This window comes from Callithrix jacchus, chromosome 6 (genome assembly GCF_049354715.1).
Source record: "Callithrix jacchus isolate 240 chromosome 6, calJac240_pri, whole genome shotgun sequence".
NCBI lineage: Eukaryota > Metazoa > Chordata > Mammalia > Primates > Cebidae > Callithrix > Callithrix jacchus.
In genome coordinates, this window is record NC_133507.1 from 58,331,829 (window position 1) to 58,344,469 (window position 12,641).

General features: G+C 40.2%; 1 pseudogene; it reads left to right on the plus strand.

Moving 5' to 3' along the window:
* Positions 1-3,835: 3,835 nt before the first annotated feature.
* On the plus strand, positions 3,836-5,044 carry LOC100394384 (small ribosomal subunit protein uS13 pseudogene; annotated as a pseudogene).
* Positions 5,045-12,641: the final 7,597 nt, after the last annotated feature.

Consider the following 12,641-nt stretch of genomic DNA (forward strand, 5'->3'; position numbering starts at 1 on the left):
AGCTGGCTCTTTTGTCCTTTCAACATTACTCTGACATTTTAAAAACATACTTGCTTCCTGAAAACATTAAGATATTCTAAGTCTATCTTTATTTTTCTCCCTATCATTGGACATGACATTAACTACTTTCAATGGCTACTAGAATTTAAGAGCAAATCTGGGCACACACTGGGGTTCCAACTTAGATCGTTCCATTTTAGTATCAGTGTAGCTAGGATGATAGCACTGCTAGGTGCCAAGTTAATGGCAGAGCTGGAAAAGGTATTTCTCTTGAAAATCTTGAGTTTATGTCAATTTCTCCATATGTAATGGAGAAATATTCTAATCTATATTATATTCTCATCTAACTCTAAATCCCTTTAAATTCTGATCTAATACAGTTTTAAATTTGTTTTCTATACAAAATGCTTACTTAAATGTTGAACCTTTCACTTATTCGTAATTTTATCATATCATCTTTTTTTTCTTTTTTTGAGACAGAGTCTCACTCTGTCACCCAGACTGGAGTGCAATGGCATGATCTCAGCTCACTGCACCCTCTGCTTCCTGGGTTCAAGTGATTTTCCTGCTTCAGCCTCCTGTGTTGCTGGGACTACAGGTTCGTGCCACCATGCCTGGCTGCTTTTTGTAATTTTTTTTAGTAGAGACAGGGTTTTGCCATGTTGGCCAGGCTGGTCGTGAAATCCTGACCTCAGGCGGTCCACCCTCCTTGGCCTCCCAAATTGCTGGGATTACAGGCATGAGCCACCACTCCTGGCCCATCTTTTCTTGTATAATTCTTGTATGTCTCATCAGTCACCAACCTGTAGTAACTTTATTGACACTGTCAAATTTCCTCCAATAAATTTTGTATAAATTAACACCCAGTGCTTATGCTCCTGGCAGCATTATTTACAGTAGCCAAAATGTGGAAGCCATCCCAGTACCCATCAATGGATGAATAGATAAACAAAATGTGGTTTATACATGTAATGGACTCTTATCCAGCCTTAAAAAGGAAGGAAATTTTCATGTATGCTACAATGTGGATGAATCTAAAGGACATGATACATTACATAAGCTAGGCACAAAAAGACAAATACAATATTATTCCACTTTTATAGAGGGCCTAGAGTAGTCAAATTCATACAGACAAAAAGTGGATGGTGATTGCCAGGGGCTGGGGATAAGGGGAATGGAGAGTTTTGTTTAATGAGTATAGAGTTTTAGTTTTAAAAGATGAATTCTGGGCTGGGCGCGGTGGCTCACGCCTATAATCCCAGCACTTTGGGAGGCCTAGGCGAGTGGATCACGAGGTCAAGAGATCGAGACCATCCTGGTCAACAAGGTGAAACCCCGTCTTTACTAAAAATACAAAAATTAGCTGGGCATGGTGGCACACGCCTGTTGTACCAGCTACTTGGGAGGCTGAGGCAGGAGAATTGCTTGAACCCAGGATGCAGAGGTTGCGGTGAGCCAAGATGGCGCCATTGCATCCCAGCCTGGGTAACAAGAATGAAACTCAGTCTCAAAAATAAATAAATAAATAAATAAAAGATGAATTCTGGAGACTGGTTACACAAAATGTGAATATACTTAACACTACTGAACTATACATTCTGTATACCATAAAAATGGCTAAAATGATAAATTTTATATTGTGTTGTTTTTTTTTTAACCACAATTAGACATTTTTTTAAAATTATGCTCTCACCAAGAGGGCATGGGGATACTTATTTTTCCTAAAATTACATTTGCAGTAGAAAAGCCAACTAGCTTTATTTTTTAATATTAAAGATAGTAATTGGAAGAATTAAGAATACTTAACAATATATTAATATAGTATATGTTCCCTCACCACTGAGAGAGAATCCATTGTTTACACTGAATTTCCTAAAACATATCTGACCCTAAAAGATGCTAAAAACCATTCTTCTACAGAAATGGAAATTTTCAAAAGTGACTTTGGAAATTAAATCAATATTTTGTCCAATAAAACTATGAGAATGATATTTATATGTGCCAGAATTAAGATGTAAAAAAACTTAAAATATTGTTAAGTAGACCAGATCTAACAATTTAACAAATAAATATAAAGTTCTGTTTTTTTGTTTTTCGAGACAGAGTTTCACTCTTGTTGCCCAGGCTGGAGTGCAACGGCGTGATCTTGACTCACTGCAACCTCCACCTTCCGGGTTCAGGCAATTCTCCTGCCTCAGCCTCCTGAGTAACTAGGATTACAAATATACACCACAACGCCCAGCTAATTTTTCCATTTTTGGCAGAGATGAGGTTTCACCATGTTGGCCAGGCTGGTCTCGAACTGCTGACCTTGGGTGACCTGCCCCAGCCTCCCTCAGCCTCCTGAGTAGCTGGGATTACAGGTGTGCACCAACACACCCGGCTAATTTTTGTATTTTTGGTAGAGATAAGATTTCACCATGTTGGCCAGGCTGGTCTCAAACTCCTAACCTGAGGTGATTCACCTGCCCCGGCCTCCCAAAGTGCCAGGATTACAGGCATGAACCATCCCACCAGGCCTAAAGTTCTGTGTTTATGTTCAAAAAATTAATTTCCCAAATCCAGTATTGGCTTAATTGCACTTCATGAGAAAACATCTAGGAGTAGTAAGAGAGCGCCTCTTGACCCCAGCTGCATGAATTACCTGGAGCTGTTTCCAAAGATACAAATGCCTGGGCTCCTCTACTGAAGGCTCTAATTCAGGAGGTCTATGGTAGGCCCTGGCATCTGCATTTTTCTTCAGTGCAACAGTTATTTCTAACACATGATCAGCACATGATCAGGGTTAAGCACTGTGGTTTTGGGTAGCTTAAGTTTGAATCCCCACTCCCATGCTCACTAGCTGGGAGAGTCTGCTAGTATTGGATTATTTATCTACAGAATGGGGGAAGCTATTTTGTCATGTTAATATGAAGAGAAAATGATATAATATCTTAAGAGGGTTGCCAAATGATATGGTTTGGATTGTGTCCCCACCCAAATCTCATGTCAGATTGAAAGAGGAGCCTGGTGGGAAGTGATTGCCTCATGGGGGTGGACTTCACCCTTGCTGTTCTCCCGATGGTGCATGAGTTCTCATGAGATCTGATGGTTTAAAAGTGTGTGGCACTTCCCCCTTATATCTCTCTATCTCTCTCTGTCACCATGAGAAGACATGCCTTGCTTCCCCTTCCCCTTATGCCATGATTATAAATTTCCTGAGGGCTCCCCACCATGCTTCCTGTTAAGCCTGTGGAACTGTGAGTCAATTAAACTTCTTTTCTTCATAAATTGCCCAGTTCTTTATAGCAGTGTGAGAACAACTTATATACCAGATTTGGCAAATAAAAGTACAAGACATCCAATTAAATTTAAATTTTAGATAAACACTGAATAATTTTTTAGTATAGATACATTCATGCAATATTTGGGAACTTCTTATACCCAAAAATTATTTGTTGTTTGTCTAAAATTCAAGTTTAACTGAGCATCCTATATTTCATCTGTCAACTGTATGTTTTAGGCATAGTCAGAACTCAATGAAAATTGACAAAATCCCGTAACAGTCCCGAACTCCAGTTTCTACATGAGCCTCTCTTCCCCGTGCAAGGCAAGTTGCATAGATAGATAGATAGATAGATAGATAGATAGATAGATAGATAATTGATAAAGTGGCCTTAGGCTAAGTTCATAATGGTGTTTAGACCTAGCGAGATGCAGTTCTCACTGCCCTCTCCCATTGGTCACATCAAACTGTAAAGACCTTGAGAGACTGTGCATGAAGAAATATAACTTCAGGGTGATGGAACAGCTACCTTGAAAGAACAGAAAACTTTAAGTTAAAGAATCACTGAGATCTTCCACAGGAGGCCTACACGCCACCGCTTGTGCTGCCGCCATGTCTCTAGTGATCCCTGAAAAGTTCCAGCATATTTCGTGAGTAATCAACATCAATATCAATGGGCAGTGGAAAATCACCTTTGCCATCACTGCCATTAAGGGTTGGGCCAAAGATACACTCGTGTGGTGTTGAGGAAAGCAGACATTGACCTCACCAAGAGGGCAGGAGAACTCGCTGAGGATGAGGTGGAACGTGTGATCACCATTATGCAGAATCTCCACCAGTACAAGATCCCAGACTGGTTCTTGAACAGACAGAAGGATGTAAAGGATGGAAAATATACTCAGGTCCTAGCCAGCGGTCTGGACAATAAGCTCCGTGAAGACCTGGAGCGACTGAAGAAGATTCAGGCCCATAGAGAGCATCGCCACTTCTGGGGTCTTCGTGTCCAAGGCCAGCACACCAAGACCACTGGCCACCGTGGCCGCACCATGGGTGTATCCAAGAAGAAATCAGTCTGTTGGCCTTGTCTGTTAATAAATAGTTTATATAACTGAAAAAAAAAAGAATCACTGAGATTTCTTCTGAGTTGTAACAGAGCATTAGATGGGAATCAAGGTGGAACAGTTTCTTAGAAACAGCTTTCAGCACACTATGAGGAAAATCCTCAATGGTTAGAGCATTCTATAGAGCCAGTAAACTAAAACCTATGCAGTAGTGAGCTCCATGCCAACTGAGGCTGGATGATCCCCTATCAAATGTGTCATGGATGGGATTTCCTCATTGAGTGGCTAGATATGTGGCCCAGCTGTTCTCAAAAATGCTCTGAAGTGAGGTCGGGCAGGGTTAATGTTGACAGTGTGACTCTCACTAAATGATGGCTCTCTAGTCAGTAATTTCAAAGATGCTTGATAATGATTGATGATAAAATATGAAGTGTAATCTGTAAATAATGAGGTGGCATTTCAGCAGTAATTTAACAAGCATTGATAAAATGAATTTAAAATTAATCTCAAACATACTCTATGAATGTAAAAACTTTTGTGATGAACTTAGGGTAAGGAAGACAGGTAATATAAAAATGGGATTTGAGCCAAGTGCCTAATTTGACTTGTCAGGAGCAATTTTTAAATGATTTAGATTAATAAAAATTATACAAACTGAAATCTGATTGATCCTAATATATTTCTGATATTAATTAAGACTTAAAAGGACCTGATATGAATCTCCCAAATAACTTGTAAAGATACAGACAGGGTCTCACTGTATTGTCCAGTGTAGTGCTATTCACAAATACTATCATGGTACACTGTAGCCTCAAACCCCTGTGCTTGATTCTCCTTCCTCCGCCTCAGGAGCAAATGGGATTATAGGCATGCACCACCACCCCCAGATTCCAAATAATTTTGATTTTGATCCAGTTTTATTTAGCTTGCCTGAATTTTACATTCCTAAGCTTAGGCCTACCTTTCTGGATCCCAAAACATTGCAGCAAGACTGGAAAATGTGAGCTGTGCAAGTCATTCTAATAGTTCAAAGAAAGGGGCTGGGCGCGGTGGCTTACACCTATAATTCCAGCACTTTGGAAGGCCAAGGCGGGTGGATCACGAGGTCAGGAAATCAAGACCATCCTGGCCAACATGTTGAAACCCTGTCTCTATTAAAATACAAAAATATTAGCTGGGCATGGTGATGCGTGCCTGTAGTCCCAGCTACTCAGGAGGCTGAAGCGGGAGAATCTCTTGAACCTGGGAGGCAGAGAGGTTGTAGTGAGCCGAGATCGTGCCACTGCACTCCAGCCTAGCCATAGAGCAAGACTCCATCTCAAAATTTAAAAAAAAAAAAAAAGAAAGAAAGAAAGAAAAAGAAGGAAATAGGAAGGAAGGAAGGAGCAAACATAACTATGGCTTCCAGATAGTCATATGAGAAAGATAATTCCAAACCAGTGTTGTTGCACAGACGAAAATTTTAAACTCTTTTAAGTGATGGTATCATACAACTGAAATTTAACAATGCAGGATGGGGGTAGCAAAAACAAGCACTTGAAGGATGAAGCAAAGCACACTTTACATAATGTACTATAACTGTGGGATGCTAACAAATAGTATCTTGATGGGAGAGGAAAGTGAAAACCCCGCAATTTTTATTTCTGCCATGTTTTCCAAAGACACAATTTGCTTATGTTTATATTTAAACAGGGCTTTATTTTCTAATAGTGTTGGTTCCGATTTAATCAGGGGAAAAACTCTAGCTACCTTGGCCTCACCTTCCAGTCTCTCATATTTATGCTAGCGGTTCCCTGTTTTCCAGAAAACGGAATTCTTGAGCCATTGGCCATTCTTGTAAGTCAAAGGTGTGCCCTCTGCTCAGCACTTACTAATTATCTATCGTGGGATAGCTTCTTTTTTTCTCTTACACTTGCTCTGTTGAAAATAACAACAAAATCTGAATTTATTTGCTTACCAGTATTCTGTATGACGAAGACACGAAAACATCAAACCTCATATTCCTTGATTTCTACCTTGTAGAAACTTTTCAGTAAATTAGGCTCTGAAATTTTTAGATTCTATTTTGAATTTGTGATATGACCCTTCTCCATAATTAAAAGTTTTTCCCCAGCAAAAGGGACCACTGGATCTGCTACTTTGTGCCCCATCCCAAACACACACTTATGGAAAGATTCACTGGCTGAGGGATCCCAAGAACTTCAGACTGATACTGGGCTTTAAGACTCAAGGCTCCGGCAGACTCCTCACTTTGTTGTTGTTGCTGCTGTTGTTTGTTTGTATTTTTGAGACCAGGACTTACTCTGTTACCCAGGACAGAGTGCAGTGATGCTGTCATGGCTCCCTGCACGCTCCGTCTCCCGGGCTTAGGCGATCCTCTTGCCTCAGCTTCCCCAAAAATGCTGGGAATACAGGTTCATGCCACCACACCCAGCTAGTTTTTAAATTATTTGTTGAGATAGGGTCACCATATGTTTCCCAGACTGGTCTCTAACTCCTGGGCTCAAGACATCCTTCCATCTTGGCCCTCTAAATTGCTGGGATTACTGGTATGAGACACTCTACCTGATACTTTTGGGGATTTTTGAGTTCAGAATGACCTTGGCATAATTTTATGGGCTAGCCTAGAAAACTGATTTGGCAGATACACTTGCACATTCCTAATATAACACTACTTTTAAAAGAAATTACTTCCAAGCAACAAACAACTTAGTTGCAGATGGCTCTTTGGAAAACAATCCTTTCACTTTTTTGAAAAACAAATTTTGGGTACATGGTTCTTTCATTAGAAACTTATTGGATGTGCAGGACTTGATTTGTACTTTTAATAATTCATGTTACACATTACCAAAAATGTGATTCTGGTGATGTCAAAGCCGTGCTTTATTCATTTGAATCTATTAAATAAAGTACTTATATGGGAAATAAACTTACTTTAAAATTGATCAACAGGTAAATAGATCTTAGGAAAGATCTTAAGTTCTCATCTGTAAAGAACTAAAATAAGCACACATTTGCTTTTCTAGATTGGAGGATAAATTGATTAGAGTCAGATTTTCCTCACCATGCAGTGTTTAAAGGCCGTTTATAATTATTCCTCATCTCCATCCTTTAGTCAATCAGACTCTCTTCTAACACATCTTTGGATTCTTGTCTAACTTCCCACTCTCATCACTGCCAACCCAACCACCAACTCTATGTACAACCACCAACAGCTGCTCTTACAACCTGCTAATTGAATAGTTTTAATGGCCTCTTTATACGTCTATCCAAATCCACTCCAATCCTCTACTTTGTCACATTCATTCCTGGATTTTTCTCCTTGCAGTTTTGAATGTGCTAATTTTTCTATTGAAAATTATTCTACTCATTCATAAGATGCAAATATTTTACGTTATTTCTCCAATTGAGATATTGTGGCCATGTTGGTCCATTGCTATTTCTTAAATGATGCCTCTGACCAGAAAAGCTTCATGATCTAATTAATTGAACTGACACATTTATAGACTATTAAATGTGCTTACACATTTATATCACACATTAAATATGCATGTCAAATGCATTTATAATGTATTTCCAGCTGGCCAGCCCACATTTCTTTGCCCTTATCATTTTTTTTCTCTGTACTTTTTTACCTCTGGTAACTATAGAACATAGATGAATACTTTCCTTAGTAAATGCTTGGACTTAAACTATGATTAAGAGGAGAAAGACCATCTCCCCCTATACAAGTTGCTCATGTAAACATTTATTGACCATCTACGTTAGGCCAGAAACCATCATAGGTACTGAGGATACAAAAATGGACACATCATGTCTATCCACAAGAAACTATGTCTGGTGCAGTTGTTTTATAATTTAGTGTTCTTATAAGAATCATGCAAGGGTACCAGCCAAAAATGCAGATTCTGGAACACCTAGTTACCCCACATTTTAATTTTAAAAGTTTGGAGTAGAGCACAAATATCTGCATTTTAGCAAGTCCCCCAAATGATTCTTTGCTGTTTTTTGTTTGTTTGTTTTGAGACAGAGTCTCACTCTGTTGCCCAGGCTGGAGTGCAGTGGTGTGATTTTGGCTCACTACATCCTCTGCCTCCCGGGTTCAAGCCATTCTCTTGCCTCAGACTTCCGAGTATCTCAGATTACTGCCCAGCTGATTTTTGTATTTTTAGTAGACGCAGGGTTTCTCCATGTTGGTCAGGCTGGACTCGAACTCCAGAACTCAGGTGATCCACCCGCCTTGGCCTCCCAAAGCGCTGGGATTATAGGCATCAGCCACTGCACCCGGCCCTGTCTTCAACTTTCTTTATTGACTCACTGTGAAGTCTCTCGTAGAACCAGGCTGACAGTGGCCTCCAGACTGCTGCCTTCAGATACCATACCGTTTTTTGTATTTCCCCTGCAAACCATTTAGTCTTTAGAGCCCATTGAAAGGCTGCCCAAGCTCACCTTACAGAGAGGAAATCCATCCTTCTGTGCTGACTTCTCTGCAACTTCTGTTCATGTAGCTGGGTAGGGGTTGTGAGAACAGACATAGAAAAAACATATAGATAAATGGCAAGCCAAGTAACCATGTCAGTTTTTGGAGAAGATTTTTTAAAAAACCCCATGGGTTTGATGTTTTCTAATTACCAGGAGACAATTATCCACATTACACTTAAATAAAATGAAAAGGTCACACCACTCCTGGCTACAAGGCAAGGCCTGGTGCGGTGGCTTATACCTGTAGTCCCAACACTTTGGGAGGCTGAGACAGGTAGATCACCTGAGGTCAGGAGTTTGAGACCAGTCTGGCCGACATAGTGAAACGCTGTCTCTATTAAAAATACAAAAATTAGCCAGATGTGGTGGTAGGCATCTATAATCCCAGCTACTCAAGAGACTGAAGCAGGAGAATCACTTGAACCTGGGAGGTAGAGGTTGCAGTGAGCCAAGATAGTGCCACTGCACTCCAGCCTAGTTGGCAGAGTGAGACTCCACCTCAAAATAAATAAATTAAATTAAAAAATAAAGCTACAATGCCTGCCCTTCCTTCCCTCCCTCCTTCCTCCCTTCCTCCCTTTCTTTCCCTTGCTTTCTTTCTTCCTTCCTTCCTTTCCTTCTTTCCTCCTTCCCTCCCTCCTTCCCTCCCTCCCTCCCTCCCTCCCTCCCTCCCTCCCTCCCTCCCTCCTTCCTTCCTTCCTTCCTTCCTTCCTTCCTTCCTTCCTTCCTTCCTTCTTTCCTTCCTTCCTTCCTTCCCTCCCACAGAGTCTTACTCTATTGCCCAGGCTGGAGTGCAGTGGTGCAATCTCAGCTCACTGCAGACAGACTCCGCCTTCCAGGTTCAAGTGATTCTTCCACCCTAGCCTCCCAGGTAGCTGGGACTGCAGGCACACACCAACATGGCAAGACAGGGTTTTTGCCATGTTGGCCGGGCTGGTCTTGAACTCCTGACCTCAGGTGATCTGCCCACCTCGACCTTCCAAAGTGTTCAGATTACAGGCATGAGCTACTTGCCTGGCCTACAATGCCTTTTAGCTCATTGGGATCTCAATAGAAAATCTTAAAAATGTTATCATTTTAGGTGTTTATCCATATGCTCTACCAAAATGAGATGTAAGAAGACAGTATTTTATAAAATGAACAGTATTGATTATTCAGGAACAATATACCTAATTTCAGGAACAAAACACAAGGACATATTTCATTATTTCCTAGTAGAAAATAATATATATTCAAATATAGAGTTTATCCATGGTGGATTACATTTTATACAAGTACTGTATTCTTCTTAGTTTCTGACATTATCTTGTTGGGAAAAGGGTGTTTTCAGTTGTGAAGAGTGTTTCATATTTTTAAGGTTGAAGACTTGAAAAATTTCACTAGTTCAGTCTTTACTGACAGCAAGTATATGAAAATGCATATCGGAGAAATTTTGCTGCTGACTCCAACTTGCCAGCCACAGACATTCTGCATTTTGAACTGATTGAGGAAAGGGCTGTGTTAGAAAAGCAGCACGAATGAGCAGAGTAATGATTCGTGTAGTGGTTGCCAAGAACCTTGTGTTTCAATCTCCCTCTTTTTTTCTTTTTTTTTTTTGGTGTGTGTGTGATGGAGTCTCACTCTGTTACCCAGGCTGGAGTGCAGTAGCGCATCTTGGTTCACTGCAACCTTCACCTGCCAGGTTCGAGCAATTCTCCTGCCTCAGCATCCCAAGTAGCTGGGATTAAAGGTGCATGCCACCATGCCTGGCTAATTTTTGTATTTTTAGTAGAGATGGGGTTTCACCATGTTGGTCAGGCTGGTCTCAAACTCCTGACCTCGTGATCTTGGCCTCCCAAGGTGCTGGGATTACAGGTATGAGCCACTACACCCAACCCCTTCCCTCTTTTTTTCTAATATATCAAATGAATTTTTCTCTTAATAAAAAATAATTACAATGGCTTTTACTTTTAATTTTTGTTCAAATTTTATTTCACTGAACTTTTTTCTCAACCCCAAATCTTTACTTTGTTTTATAATAGATGGTGGGGAACTTAAAGATACATAATAACTGATCCACCTTGCTCATGTATGGGAAAACGAATCACAGGATTTTGTAAGATTCCTTTTCATACCTCTCTTCTTTGGTCAATTTATCCCTGCAGGTATGGAAGATGGAAGTACAGGCCCTACTGAAGACTGTATATAGTTGTTTGGGTTGTACAATTCACAAACTGCGCAATTATATGTAGCAGCCCTGAGGCTCATTTTTCTACACTTCCTGAGTGTTGTGTTCACAGATTAACAAGAAAAAGAATTAAAGAAATACATTTCGTCAATGGTGAGCCGCAACTATGCCCTCCATATACTGTTGTATAAGCCATTTGCTTTTAGCCTAAAAGGGAAGAAAGATCTAGCCATGCTAAGACAAGGACAATCACATCATAAAATCAAAAATGGCCCGACGTGGTGGCTCACACCTGTAATCCCAGCACTTTGGGAGGCCAAGGCAGGTGGATCACCTGAAGTCAGGAGTTCTAGACCAGCCTGGCCACATAGTAAAACCCTGTCTCTATTAAAAATACAAACATTAGTCAGGCATGTTGCTGGGCATCTATAATCCCAGCTACTCAAGAGGCTGAAGCAGGAGAATCACTTGAACCTGAGAGGTAGAGGTTTCAGTGAGCTGAGATCACACTACTGCACTCCAGCCTGGGCAACAAGTGCGAAACCCTGTCTCAAACAAACAACAACAGAAACAAACAAAAAAAACCCTCAAAAACTAAATGATGAAAGAAAACAAACAAAAAACCAAAAAAATTAACAATCACTGTGGAGACATATTTTATGTCATCTAGGAAACAACAACTTTGATGAGGTTTGTGGGGGTGATTTTCATTCCTCCTAAAGTAGACTTTTCATTCTCTCCCAGTATTGATATTTCTATGTGTGGCTACTGGACTCATGTATTTGATTTTTGTCAGCATATGGTTGAGCTCACAGATTGCTTTCTTTTGCCAAATGTGTGGTTACCAATACTATATAAGTCTATACCTGAGCAGAAGAGCTAATTTCAACAAGGTTTACACCAGCTTTATTGTTAACCAAGGAAAATTAGCAGGCTTTAAACCATAATCATTTAATAGATTCTGTAACTAAAAACTAAAATGTACATATGTTAAGATATTATTGATCCATTAGACAGCTAATTCCAAATCTGAGAATAAATAGCATGGAAATAAGATCAAGTAACAGTTTCCAGTATAATTCTCTCTTGTGAACAAGTTCAAGACCCTTCTTATGAATGAATAGAACAGTCATCAAGATGCTGGAATTTGAAGCATGTACAGATGGCCCCAACTCTTAAAGTCCAGTGACACCTTAAAGTCCAATGGTTCAGGCTGATTTCTTTTGTTACCAGTAACTTCTAAATTCAAATGTACTTTGGAGGATTGCTACTTGTATTATGAAAATAATAATCATCAGTCATCGTGGCTCACTCCTGTAATTCCAGCACTTTAGGAGACCAAGGCCTGCGGATCACGTAAGCCCAGTAGTTCAAGACCAGCTTGAAACCCCGTCTGACAAAAAATTAAAAAAAAATTAGCCAACATGGTGGTGTGTGCCTGCAGTCTCAACCACCCCAGAGGCTGAGGTGGGAGGATCACCCGGGCCCAGGAGGTCAAGGCTGCAGTGAGCCAAGATTGCACTACTGAACGCCAGCCTAGGCAACAGAGTAAGACTCTTTGTCCAAGAAGTAATAAATGTTTGTTCATCTATTTAGAGAAAACAATTTCAAAATGTATTCTGGGGTAAAAAGGATTCTGTGGTCAAATTAGATTAGGAATACTGAA